This window comes from Macaca thibetana, chromosome 11 (assembly GCF_024542745.1).
Source record: "Macaca thibetana thibetana isolate TM-01 chromosome 11, ASM2454274v1, whole genome shotgun sequence".
NCBI classification, from domain to species: Eukaryota; Metazoa; Chordata; class Mammalia; order Primates; family Cercopithecidae; genus Macaca; species Macaca thibetana.
This window is the reverse complement of record NC_065588.1, coordinates 104,852,724-104,866,342: the sequence shown is the minus strand read 5'-3', so window position 1 is coordinate 104,866,342 and position 13,619 is coordinate 104,852,724. Positions and strand designations below refer to the sequence as shown.

Below are 13,619 nucleotides of genomic sequence, written 5' to 3'. Positions count from 1 at the left end.
TCAAAAACACTATAGATAGATCAAAAGAAACTCTAAAAATCCCTCAGGAAGGCAGTAAAAAGGAAACAGAGAAATGAAAAACAGAGAGAACAAGCACAAGCACAAAATAAAACAGCAGACTTAAGCTCTAATATATCAATAATTACCTTAAATGTAAAGGGTCTAAACACACTAATTAAAGACAGAACTTATTGCTGGGTGTGGTGGCTCACGCCTGTAATCCCAGCACTTTGGGAGGCCGAGGTGGGTGGATCAGCTGAGGTCAGGAGTTTGAGATCAGCCTAGCCAACATCGCAAAACTCGTCTTTACTAAAAATACAAAAATTAGCCGATTATGATGGCATGTGCGTGTCGTGGCGTGTGGAGGCTGAGGCAGGAGAATTGCTTCAACGCGGGAGGCAGAGGTTGCAATGAGCAGAGGTCATGCCACTGCACTCAGCCTGGGCAACAGAGTGAGACTCTGTCAAAAAAAAAAAAAAAAAAGACAGAACTTGGCAGAGTAGACTGAAAAAGCATGAACCAACTACATGTTGTCCATAGGAAACTCACTTCAAATATACAAGTGGGTTGAAAGTAAAAGGATGGTGGACAGGTACAGTGGCTCACGCCTGTAATCCCAGCACTTTGGGAAGCCGAGGTGGGCGGATCACAAGGTCAAGAGATGGAGACCATCCTGGCCAACATGGTGAAACCCCGTCTCTACTAAAAATACAAATATTAGCTGGGCGTGGTGGCATGTGCCTGTTGTCCCAGCTACTCGGGAGGCTGAGGCAGGAGAATCACTTGAACCCAGGAGGCGGAGGCTGCAGTGAGCCGAGATCGCACCACTGTACTCCAGCCTGGCAACAGAGCGAGACTCCATCTCAAAAAAAAAAAAAGAAACTAAAAGGATGGGAAAAAAATATATCAGGCAAACATTAATCAAAAGATTGCAGGAATGGCTATGTTAGTATTAGATAAAGTATACTTCAGAGCAAAGAAAACCGAGAGACAGAGAAGGACGTTGTGTAATGACAAAAGGGCAACCCACCAAGTAGTCCTAACAATCCTAAACGTGTATGCACTAAACAACAGAGCTGCAGAATATGTAAGGCAAAAACTAATAGAATTAAAAAAGAGAAATAGATCCGTCACTGTAGTTTAAGATTTCTTTCTTTCTTTTTTAAGACATGGCCTTGATTTGTCACCCAGGCTGGATCTCAGCTCACTGCAACCACCATCTCCTGGATTCAAGCAATTCTCCTCCCTCAGCCTCCCGAGTAGCTGAGATTACAGGTGCCTGCCACCACGCCTGGCTAATTTTATCATGTTGGCCAGGCTGGTCTCGAACTCCTGACCTCAAGTGATCCACCCACTTCAGCCTCCAAAAGTGCTGGTATTACAGGTGTGCGCCATCACGCCTGGCCCTATAGTTTAAAATTTCAATACTCTTCTCTCAATAACTGATAGAACAACTTGACAGAAAATCAGCAAGAATATAGAAGAACTCAACATCATCAACCAATGGGATCTGATCAACATATATAGGACATTCCCCTAAACAGCAGCAGAATACATGGTATTTTCAGATGCCCATAGAACATATACCACGATAGACCATATCCTAGACCATAAACAAATGTCAACAAATTTAAAAGAATTAAAATCATACACAGTGTATTCTTCAATCACAAAGGAATCAAATTAGAAACCAAGAACAGAAAGATAACAGATAATCTCCAAACACTTGCAAACTAAACAACACACTTATAAATAACCCAGGTCTCAAAGAGAAAGTTTCAAAGGAAATTAAGAAACACATTAAACTGAATGAAAGTGACAATATAACATATCAAACTTTGTGGCACACAGGTAAACAAGGGCTGAGAGAGGACTTCATAGCACTACATATATATGTTTAAAAAGTTCTACATCAGGCCAGGCATGGTGGCTCACACCTGTAATCCCAGGACTTTGGGAGGCTGAGGAGGGTGGATCACTTGAAGTTAGGAGTTCAAGACCAGCCTGACCAACATGGTGAAACCCCGTCTCTACTAAAAATACGAAAATTAGCTGGGCATGGTGGTGCAGCAAGCGTATAATCCCAGCTACTTGGGAGGTTGAGGCAGGAGAATCATTTGAACCTGGGAGGCAGAGGTTGCAGTGAGCTAAGATTATGCCTCTGCACTCCAGCCTGGTGACAGAGCAAGACTCCATTAAAAAAAGAAAGAAAGAAAGAAAATAGAAGTCCCAGGCCGGGCGCGGTGGCTCAAGCCTGTAATCCCAGCACTTTGGGAGGCCGAGACGGGCGGATCACAAGGTCAGGAGATCGAGACCATCCTGGCTAACACGGTGAAACCCCGTCTCTACTAAAAAATACAAAAAACTAGCCGGGCGAGGTGGCGGGCGCCTGTAGTCCCAGCTACTCCGGAGGCTGAGGCAGGAGAATGGCGTGAACCTGGGAGGCGGAGCTTGCAGTGAGCTGAAATCCGGCCACTGCACTCCAGCCTGGGCGACAGAGCGAGACTCCGTCTCAAAAAAAAAAAAAAAGAAAAGAAAATAGAAGTCCCACATCAATCATCTAAGCTTCCACTTAAAGAACATAGGACAAGGGGAGCAAAATAAACCCAAAGCAAACAGAAGGAAGGAATAATAAAGACCACAAATCAATGAAACAGAAAGCAAGAAAACAATAGGCCGGGCGCGGTGGCTCAAGCCTGTAATCCCAGTACTTTGGGAGGCCGAGGCGGGTGGATCACGAAGTCAGGAAATCGAGACCATCCTGGCTAACATGGTGAAACCCCGTCTCTACTAAAAATACAAAAAAAAACTAGCCAGGCGTGGTGGTGGGCGCCGGTAGTCCCAGCTACTCGGAGGCTGAGACAGGAGAATGGCGTAAACCCGGGAGGCGGAGCTAGCAGTGAGCCGAGATCGCGCCACTGCACTCCAGCCTGGGTGACACAGCGAGACTCCGTCTCAAAAAAAAAAAAAAAAAAGAAAAAAAAAAAAAAAAGAAAACAATAGAGAAAAATCAATGAAACAAAAACTAGTTCTTGAAAAGTTTCAGTAAAATTGACAATTCTCTGCTAATACTAACCAAGAAAGAAAAAGAAGACACAAATTAGCTGGGCGTGGTGGCTCACACCTGTAATCCCAGCACTTTGAGAGGCCAGAGGCGGGTGGATCATGAGGTCAGGAGTTCAAGACCAGCCTGGCCAAGATGGTGAAACCCCTGTCTCTACTAAAAATACAAAAATTAGCTGGGCATGGTGGCAGGTGCCTGTAATCCCAGCTACTCGGGAGGCTGAGGCAGAGAATTACTTGAACTGGGAGGCAGAGGTTGCAGTGAGCCAAGATTGCGCCACTGCATTCCAGCCTAGATTACAGAGCGAGACTCTGGCTCAAAAAAAAAAAAAAAAAAAGACACAAATTTTCAGTGTCAGGAATGAAAGAGGGGCTATCACTGCTATTACTGCAGACATCAAACTTGATAACTTAAGCGAAATAGCCCAATTCCTTTAAAAACAAAAACTACCATAACTCAGCCACTATGGAACAGACAGTTTAGCCCTGTAACTATTAAGGAAATTGAATTTGTAGTGTAACAGATCCCCAAAGAGGAATCTCTAGGTTGAAATGGTTTCCCTGGAGAAGTTTACCAAACATTTAAAGAATTAACACTTACCTACAAAATCTCTTCCAGAAAATAGAAGAGAAGGAAACATATTCCAACTCATTTTACTAAGCAAGTGTTAACTCTGATGTTAAAACCAGAGTTTTACAAAAAGGTGGAACTACTGGGCCGGGCGCGGTGGCTCATGCCTGTAATCCCAGCACTTTGGGAAGCTAAGGTCACAAGGTCAGGAGTTTGAGACCAGCCTGGCCAATATGGTGAAACCTCGGAAAATACAAAAATTAGCCGGGTGTGGTGGCGGGTGCCTGTAGTCCCAGCTACTCCGCAGGCTGAGGCAGGAGAATGGCGTGAACCCAGGAGGCGGAGCTTGCAGTGAGCCGAGATTGCACCACTGCACTCCAGCCTGGGCGACAGAGCAAGACTCTGTCTCAAAAAAAAAACAAAAAAAAAACAAAAAAAACCAAAAAAAAAAACCCCAGAAAAATTAGCTGGGTGTGGTGGCACATGCCTATAATCCCAACTACTCAGGAGGCTGAGGCAGGAGAATTGCTTGAACCTGGGAGGTGGAGGTTGCAGTGACCCGAGATGACACCACTGCACTTCAGCCTAGGAGACAGAGCAAGACTCCATCTCAAAAAAAAAAAAAAAAAGGTGGAACTACAAATTGATATCTCACATGGGTATAGAAACAAAAATGCAGTCCAGCGTGGTGGCTAATGCCTATAATTCTGGTACTTTGGGATACTGAAGTGGGAGGATCACTTGAGCCCAGGAGTTGGAGACCAGCCTGGGCAACACGGCAAAAACCCATTTCTACAAAAGATACAAAAATTAACCGGGTAGTTACAGCTGCCCAGGGGGCTGAGGCGGGTGGATCACCTGAGCCTGGGAGGTCTAGGCTGCAGAGAGCCGAAATTGTGCCACTGCACTCCAGCACGGGCAACAGAGTGAGACCCTGTCTGAAAAGAAAAGAAAAGAAAAGAAAAAGAAACAAAAATGCTTAACAATAAATTAGCAAACAGAATTCAGCAATCTGTATAAATAATTGTCTACCTTTACCATGTGGGATTTATTCCAGGGATGCGAGGCTGGCTTGGTATTCAAAAATCAATGTAATGCACCATATATATTAGCAGGCTAAAGACGAAAAATCATATATCATTCAGTGTAGTACAGGTATTCATGATTTAAAAATCTCTTCAAAATAGGAATGAAGGGGAACTTTCTTGTTTTTTTTTTTAAAGAATAATCAAGTGCAATAGTGAGAAGTGGGGGGAGAGGGGAAGAGTAGTACATGGGGTTTGATCTGTAACTGACTGTAAAAAATCCATTGAGATAACTTACTACTTTTGGACCAGCCAACTTCCTCAATTTGATAAAGAGCATCTACATACACACACACAAAATCTACAGCTAATATTATACTTAATGATGAAAGACTGAATGCTTCCTGCCAAAGGTCAAGAACAAAGCACAGACGTTTGCTTTCACTCCTTATTCAGCACAGTGCTGGAGGTGCTAGCCAGTGCAATAAGGCAAGAAACGGGCACAAGCGACATGCAGATTGGAAAGAAAAAAATTAATATCATTTCTATTTTCAGGTGACATGATTGTTTCTATAGGAAATCCCAAGGAATCTATAAAACACTTTGTAGAACTAATAGGTGAGTTCAACAAGGCCCCGGGATATAAGGTAAACATAGAAAAACTAGTTGTATTCCAATATACTAGTCATGAACTCATGGACATTGTAATAAAAAATATAGTGCTATTGGTGGGGTGCAATGGCTCATGCCTGTAATCCCAGCACTTTGGAAGGCCAAGGCAGGAGGATTGCTTAGCCCGGAGTTTGAGATCAGCCTTGGCAACATAATGAGACCCCCTGTCTCTACAAAATATAATTTAAAAATTAACCGGTGTGGTGGTGTGTGCCTGTAGTCTCAGCTACTGGGGAAGCTGAGGCAGAAGGATCACTTGAGCCCAGGAGTTCAAGGCTGCAGTGAGCTATGATCAGGCCACTGTACTTTAGCCTGGGTGATAGAGTAAGATCCTGTCAAAAAAAAAAAAAAAAAAAAAAGGAAGAAAAGAAAGGAAAAGAAAATTAGCAAGAAATGAGGAGACATTTAAATAGCAAATAAGAGCCAGGTATGGTGGCTCACACCTGTAATCTCAGCACTTTGGGAGGCCAAGGCAGGTGTATTGCTTGAGGTTAGAAGTTCAAGACCAGCCTGGCCAACATGGTAAAACCCCATCTCTACTAAAAATACAAAAATTAGCTGGGCATGGTGGCGGGTGCTTGTAATCTCAGCTACTCGGGAGGCTGAGGCAGGAGAGTCACTTGAACTTGAGAGGCAGAGATTGCAGTGAGCTGAGATTACATCACTGCACTCCAGCCTGGGTGACAAAGCAAGACTCTGTCTCAATAATAATGATAATAATAATAAATTTTTTAAAATAAATAAATAGCAAATAAGAATGTGAAAAGATTTCGAACATTATTAGCCAACAGGAAAATGCAAATTAAAACCACAATGAGGTATTACTCTATACCTATCAGAATGGCTAAAGTGAAAAATAGTGGCAACACCAAATGCTGACAAAGATGCAAAGAAACTGGATCCCTCATAGATTGCTGGTGGGTGGGGATGTAAAATGGGTCAACCATTCTGGGGAACAGTTTGACAGTTTCTTAAAATACTGAACATACGACTACCATATAACACAGCAATTGGACTCCTGGGAATTTTTCACAGAGAAATGAAGACGTACGTTCACACAAAAAGCTGTACATGAATGTTTATAACATTTATACCAGCTTTATTCATAATAGCGCCAACCTGTGTCCTTCAGTGGGTGAATAGGTCAAACAATATGTCCTTCAATGGGTGAATATTTAAACCGTGTTGCATCTGTACCATGGCATACTACTCAGCAATAAAGGAACAAACTACTCACACATGCAACAACCTGGATGCATCTCCAGAGATTTATGCAGAGTGAAGAGTCAATTCCCAAAGGTTACATACTATATGATTCCACTTACATGACATTCTTGAAATGACAAAATTATAGAAATGTAAAACAGATGAGTGGTTGCCAGGGCTTAAGGAGGGGATGAATGGAAGGTGGAAGTGGGTGTGGCTATCAAAGGGCAACATGAGGTATCCTTGTGGTGATGGAAATATTTTCTATCTTGGCTGTATCAATGTCAATATCCAGGTTACAATGTACTATAGTTTTACAAGATGTTACCAAGTTGGGGGAAACTGTCTCAAAGGTACATGTGATCTCTCTCTCTCTCTCTTTTTTTTTTTTTTTTGGTTATTTTTCACTAAATTCTTTGTAGAGATGAGGTTTCACTATGTTGCCCAGAGTGGTCTCAAACTTCTGAGCTCAAGCAATCCACTTGCCTTGGCCTCCCAAACTGCTAGGATAACAGGCGCGAGCCACTGTACCTGGCCCACACATGATCTCTCTCTCTCTTTTTTTTTTTTTAATGAGACAGAGTCTCGCTCTGTCACCCAGGCTGGAATGCAGTGGCATGGTCTTGGCTCACTGCCACCTCTACGTCCCGGGTTGAAATGATTCTTGTGCCTCAGCCTCCCAAGTAGCTGGCATTACAGGCACATGCCACCACTCCCGGCCTCTTTGTATTATTTCTTACACTTGTATGTGAATCTGCAATTATCTCAAAATTTAAATTTTAATTTAAAAAAAGGCATTTGTCTGTAGCTGGTTAATCATTCAGTACTTTTCCAGTTTCTATTTTGCAGAAAGAAGTATCCAAAGTAGTTGGAATGAAGATTTATTAATGTCAAGTGAATTTTAGTGCTTTTCAAGTTTTGTTGTCTTCTATCACTCAATTAGGAGTCTTGTCTACTGAGATTACTCTAGGGACTTCCAGTCTCATTTATTTAATAATATTATTATTTGTTAATGCTTCCACAGGGTAATTCACTGAGCTTCTAGGTTGCCCTAGCAACCTAAAACAAATGTCCCCATTCGGTATCAGAAAAAATAGAAAAATGATTTGCTAAGGAGCCTCTGGATGCTGGGCCCACAATTCTTTCCTCTTCATACATGAGCTGGCATCTATATCATGTGGGGTCTGGAATCATTCTTATCTTTCCCGATCATTAAATTCCTCTCCATCTAGCACCTGTCTTAGGCCACGTTAGAAATCACCAGCTTTTGAGAGCAGGAAAAAACTCTTAAATCCAGCATCTCACCTGGACCTGGATCCCTCCCTTTAGGGCCAGCTTGGACAGAGCCACAGTTTCTTTCAGGCCCACAAAGCAATTGCTGTAGGTTCAAGAACAATGAGATGATGGGGTTTTCTCCCAGCAGAGTTATGCAGTTTTCCTGTTTCTGGAATTAGCAGCTCTCAGCTGACCACATTTAGGGTAGGTATGGAGTGAGAGTGAGGTGGCGTTGCTTCTGGCATTGGGTGCTTCCTGTGCAAGAATCACCTCCTCAAATGCAGGGCTAAAACTAGGAACTGAAAGAGGCAGTCAGAAGATGAAGGCCTTGGGATCTTTTGTAGTATATTCCATGGCAACTTTCTGGCGGTATCATCTGGTAGGGGGAATTCTTCTAATTTCATCATTATCATTTCATCACTTCTAATTTCTCTTTTTTTTTTTGATACGGAGTCTCGCTCTGTTGCCCAAACTGGAGTGTAGTGGCATGATCTCGGCTCACTGCAAGCTCCGCCTCCCGGGTTCACACCATTCTCCTGCCTCAGCCTCCCAAGTAGCTGGGACCACAGGCGCCCGCCACCATGCCCAGCTAAATTTTTTGTATTTTTAGTAGAGACGGGGTTTCACCGTGTTAGCCAGGATGGTCTCGATCTCCTGACCTCGTGATCCGCCCACCTCGGCCTCCCAAAGTGCTGGGATTACAGGCGTGAGCCACTGCGCCTGGCCCATCACTTCTAATTTCATCATTTATCTATGATCTTATGGAACCCCAATATTTTTTTATTTTTATTTTTATTTACTTCTTTTTTTTTTTTTTTTTTTCAGAGTCTCATTCTCGCCCAGGCTGGAGTGCAGTGGCGCTATCTAGGCTCACTGCAACCTCCACCTCCAAACTCGAGTTCAAGCAATTCTTCTGCCTCAGCCTCCTGAATATCTGGGATTATAGGCGTGTGCCACCATGCCTGGCTAATTTTTGTATTTTTAGTAGAGACAGGATTTCATCATGTTGGTCAGGCTGGTCTCGAACTCCTGACCTCAAGCAATCTGCCCGCCTCAGCCTCCCAAGTGCTGGGATTACAGGTGTGAGCCGCTACTCCTGGCCGGAACCCTGTGATTTTTAAACATCAACATGTTTTAAAACACCTACTTTGTGCTGGGCACTGTGTTGGGTGCTTTGCCATGTCCTAATTCATTAAATCTAAACTCCTGAATATTCAAAACCACTTCCTGAAGCATTTACATGATCCCAGTGATATATAGGCAAGGAGAATACAGCTCAGAGAGGGGAAGTGACTTGCTGAACGTCACACAATGAGTAACAGGTGGAACCTGAATTTAAACCTAAACCAGCCAGAATCCAAAGTCCATGGTTTTTTCAGTTCTGTCATGCTGCCACAGAGGCAGTTTAGTGTAATGACTAACTGGCTAAGAGTGCAGGCTCTGCATTTAGATGGATGTGGGTTCTACGTGGTTCAAGCCATGTGACTTGGACAAGGAATTTAACTTCTCTGAGTCTCAGTTTCTTCACCTTTATGGGTGGGGATTAGGAATCCCTTCTGGGTTGGGTGTGGTGGCTCAGGCTTGTAATTCCAATGCTTTGGGAGGCCCAAGTGGGAGGATATCTTGAGCCTAGGAATTTGGGACTAGCCTGGGCAACAAAACAAGACCCCATCTGTACAAAAAGTAAAAATATTAGTGAGCAAGGTGGTGTTCACCTGTAGTTTTAGCTACTGGGGAGGCTGAGGTGGAAGGATTGCTTGAGCCTGGTAGTTTGAGGCTGCAGTGAGCCAGATGGAGCCACTGCTTTCAGCCTGGGCAAAAGAGTGAGACTGTGTCTCAAAAAGAAAAAAAAATAGAATTATTTCCGTGGCCGTAGGATTGTTGAGCAATTTCAGAAGATTCTGCATGTAAAGCACTCAGATAGGGCCTAGCATGTGTAAGTGATGGATAAATGTTAGCCATAATCTGCTTCCAAAGAATAAGCCAGCTTACTCGGTGGTTTCCAGTTAGAACTCAAAGCACTTTACCAATGTTCATTTTCCCCAAAGCACTTAGAACTCACTGCTATCAATGCCCCTGTTTAATTTATTAACTAGTGAATTTTAAAAAATCAACTTACATTGTTCAAAACTATTGAATTGTGGGCACAGTGGCTCATGCCTGTAATCCCAACACTTTGGGAGGCCGAGGTGGGAGGATCTCTTGAGCTCAGGAGTTTGAGGCCAGCCTGGGCAACATAGCAGGACCTCATCTCTACAAAAAAATGTTAAAAATTTCACTGGGCATGGTGGCACGTGCCTGTAGTCTCAGCTATGTGGGAGGCTGAGGTGGGAGGATTGCTTGAGCCAGGGAGGTCCATGCTGCAGTGAGCCGTGGACCGCCCCACTGCACTCCAGCCTGAGCGACAGAGCAAGGGTCTGTCTCAAACAAACAAAAACGAGTGAATTGTTTTTGAACCGCACCATATGGCAGGCACTGCAGTAGGTGTTTTATCACGTTTATCTCATTTAAATAAAGTGAGTGGCAAATCTTGCTGCAGGAAGAGTGCTGAATTCCTCTTATTAGGAGTGGCTGCTTGAAGGCAAAATAAAACCCAACCTTTCATTTTCTTGAGTCCCAGCAGTAGCAGCAACAGGGACTGTCGAGGGTTTATTACAAGCCAGGAACCCTTCTAAGCCTATTACTATTATCCTGGTGTAAAAGTAATCGCGGTTTTTGCCATTCCTTTTAATGGCAAAAAGTAATGCCATGATCATGGCTGCTAATATGCTCTCATGGAACCCTGTGAGGGAGGGGCTGTTATTATCCCCATTTTACAGATAAAGAAACTGACCCTAAGAGAGAATTTGCTGTGATAGCTGTCTTAGTTCAGGTCGAGCTTGATTTAAATAACACACGTTTCTGAGGCCGACGCTTAAAATAAAAAAAATCCCCCTGTGAATGGCAAAGATGTCTTGTTTGGGAAACAAGTAGCCCTACCCCTCAGTCAATTCGGTTCCCCAGGCTCTGTTTTCTCAAATCTCGGTATTTCAGAGCTTAGTATTTCAGAAAGGGATTTTGGCTATTAACAGGACAATTTCTTCATGCTAAAGATTAGGGAACTCTGGCCCAGAGAGGTAAGAGAACTATCCCAGGTCACACAGTCTGACGGCAGCAGAGCTGAGGCTCAAATTCCTGTGCTCCGACTTTCAGGCCCGGGCCGCCGAGTTATTAAGGGACTCCGGCCAGGGAAAGGAAGGGAGGAACCCTGAAGTTTCCATTCCCTCACCTGCGAAATGGGGTCAATCACGGGCCCTCTTTGGTGTTACGTGGGTGTGGCCCAGCCCAGGGGCGGACACCCTGCACTAGGAATGTGACAATGGACGGTTCAGGGAGGGCTGGAACTTCGGCAGTCCTCAGGGGAGGTGGTGGGAGTGTGTGACGGAGCCAGGGCGGAGCCTCGGGGGCCAGAGGCGTGGATTCGCGAATTCGGGGCGGGGCTTGAGGTTTAAACGTTGAGATCGGGCAGTGGGCGGGGCTTGAGATGCTAGGAATAGGGTTGCAGTCCTTGGGCGGGGCTTCTGGAAGACGGGGCGGGGCTTTGTGAGGCTGCTGGGCGAGTTCTGAAGCAGTGGGAGGGCAGCCGGGCTTAGGGAACCAGGAGGCTGCTTTAAGGACTTGGATAGGCAGTGCGCGGGGCTCAGAAGAGCTAATGTTCCTGTATTAAGGGATTCTGGGGGAATCTTTGAGGAGCTAGGGGACGTGGCCTCGCAGAGCCTAGCGGGTCAGTGAGCGGGGCTCTAACAACCCGGTTCCGGAGTCTAAGGAGCAGTGGGCGTGGCTCAGAGGCGCCTGTGGGCGTGGCCTTCTGGCCACTCAGATGACTGGAGAGCTGGGCGTGCGCTTGGGCACCGTCTGCATCCCTCGGCACGACCAGAGGGGGCGTAGCGAGGCGTGGAACGTGGGGGTGGGAAGCGGGCTTCCCCTCCCGGAAATGGGCGTGGCGTGCCGCAGCCCGGCAGCCCTGGTTGGGCCCCGCGCGGTGCGGGGGCGGGGCCTACACGCGGTGGCGGGGGCGGGGGCGGCTGCCCGCGCCCCTCCCCCTCACAGCGCTCAGTGCCAGGCGGGAGGCGGCAGCGGTTGGAGGCTTTGCCCTGCTTTGCAGCAGGGACTTCGGCGGCGGCGCCTCAGGCACCTCGGCCCGGGTGAGCGGCGCGCGCCCGACGGGGCAGCCTGAGAGCGAGTCGGGCGGGCGGACCTGTCCTCTGAGCATGTGCCTGCGCCGGCTGACAGGAGCCGGCGGGGCGAGGGGCAGGGCTGGGTGGAGGGGACAGGGCTGGGTGGGTGTGCGGGGCGCGGGTTCACGGGCTGGGGTGCAAGGGGTTAGGCTGGGGGCTGCTGTCGGGGGCTCGGGGAAACGGAGTTGGGGACCGAACCAGGTGGCGTGGGAAGCGTGAAGCAGGGTCCCTGTGGGGAGGAGGCTTTCGAGGTCCGGAACGCTCCTGGCCGGGTGCGGAGCCGCCGGCCGAGGTGGGACGCGGCTGCCCAGGGAAGGCTTTTAGGGGTCAGGGATCGCCTGCTCGGGCGAGGTGCTGGGAGGGAAGGGCTGCTCCGGGCGAGGCGCAGAGCCCTGGGGCTTCAGGCCTGGGGACTGGGTTTGGGCCGCCCCAGGGAGCGAGTGGGTGGGGGCGGGCAGGGGCTGGGCTCACGTGGGGCCGGGGCGAGCTGGGCCCTGCGTCGGGAGGGGCGAGGGTGGCCGCCTGGCCTGCGGGTTTCCTGGTTTTGGGTGCGAGGCCAGCTCTGGGCCCTGCAGATCTCGGTTGGGGGTCAGGCAGGGCGGGGCAGGGCTGGAGCTGGAGTAATGTGGGTGGGGGCGGCTTGGGTAGAGGCTGAGCCTGGCCAAGGGAGCAGAGGGCTGGGACTGGCTGGGGGTTGGGAGGGGAGGAACGAAGCCGGAAGACTGTCGTCCGAGTGAACTGGGTGATTCAGAGGTGTGTTCCCCTAATAGCGGGGCAGCTGGCGAGGGAAGCAGTAAAAAGGAGCGAGGTGCAGGTGGGGCCCCGCTGCGCCGAAATGATTGAGGATGAGGTCAGACGTGGAGGGTGGGAATGCAGAAACCGAGCTCTCCCGCCTGTCCCCACCGGCGCACGCTCCCCAGCTCTCCGTCTCTCAAATGATTTGAATGTGTGGGGGGAAGTGGCAGGCTGCGGTGAGAGCCGAGAAGAAAGGGGCTTCCTCTTGGAGGGAGGCGCTGGCCCTGCCATCCTTTTTTGGGAGTGTTCAAAGAATTTTGAACGCTGGAAAAGGAATCGTAGGCTTTACTGCATCACGGTTTAGAAACACATCCTATATTTGGCCGTAATGTAGGCTGCCCTTGTTTTGTGGTGTCTGAAGTGCTTGCTCTAAATGTTGCAAACGTGGGATTCAGAGTGCGAAGCAAATTGCAAGTTGTTCATTTCCCCCGGCATAGTAAGATACAAAGGCTTTTCCCTCCTATAAGACATTTGAAAAGAATTGAATGTAGTGTGCGTTTAATAAACTGGTCTTGGGTGGCGAATATATTTACTCTTGGAAATAGTTATCACAAAATATTAGGCCCTCTTACCGCAGCCTTTCTGCCTGGAATTACATTCTAAAACAGTACTTGTAGGGCTCTTAGTCACTCTATATAATAATGCATCTCATTGTCCTTATCTGGCAGAACGTTCTCCTGACACCAGGGCCTGCTGGAATAGACAGAAACATGATTAAGTATAAGCAGTTGCTTTGTACCGTCTGTTCAGTTGTGAAGGCAAATAGATATCTGTTTAATATTAATTCACTTTCTG

General features: G+C 47.1%; 3 protein-coding genes across 5 annotated transcripts in view; all 3 read left to right on the top strand.

Moving 5' to 3' along the window:
* The window catches only part of SART3 (spliceosome associated factor 3, U4/U6 recycling protein), a 382,087-nt gene that overhangs the window by 152,681 nt on the left and 215,787 nt on the right, over positions 1-13,619 (top strand). The gene's annotated exons all lie outside the window — the stretch shown is intronic.
* Positions 1-13,619, top strand: part of SELPLG (selectin P ligand) — a 304,877-nt gene that overhangs the window by 180,446 nt on the left and 110,812 nt on the right. The gene's annotated exons all lie outside the window — the stretch shown is intronic.
* The window catches only part of CORO1C (coronin 1C), an 88,625-nt gene continuing 86,847 nt past the window's right edge, over positions 11,842-13,619 (top strand). Inside the window, exon 1 of one of the 2 annotated variants that reach the window (XM_050749788.1) lies at positions 11,842-11,996. The gene's annotated coding sequence lies outside the window, so the exon portion shown is untranslated. The remainder of the gene's footprint in view (positions 11,997-13,619) is intronic. The other variant, XM_050749787.1, reaches the window with a different exon arrangement.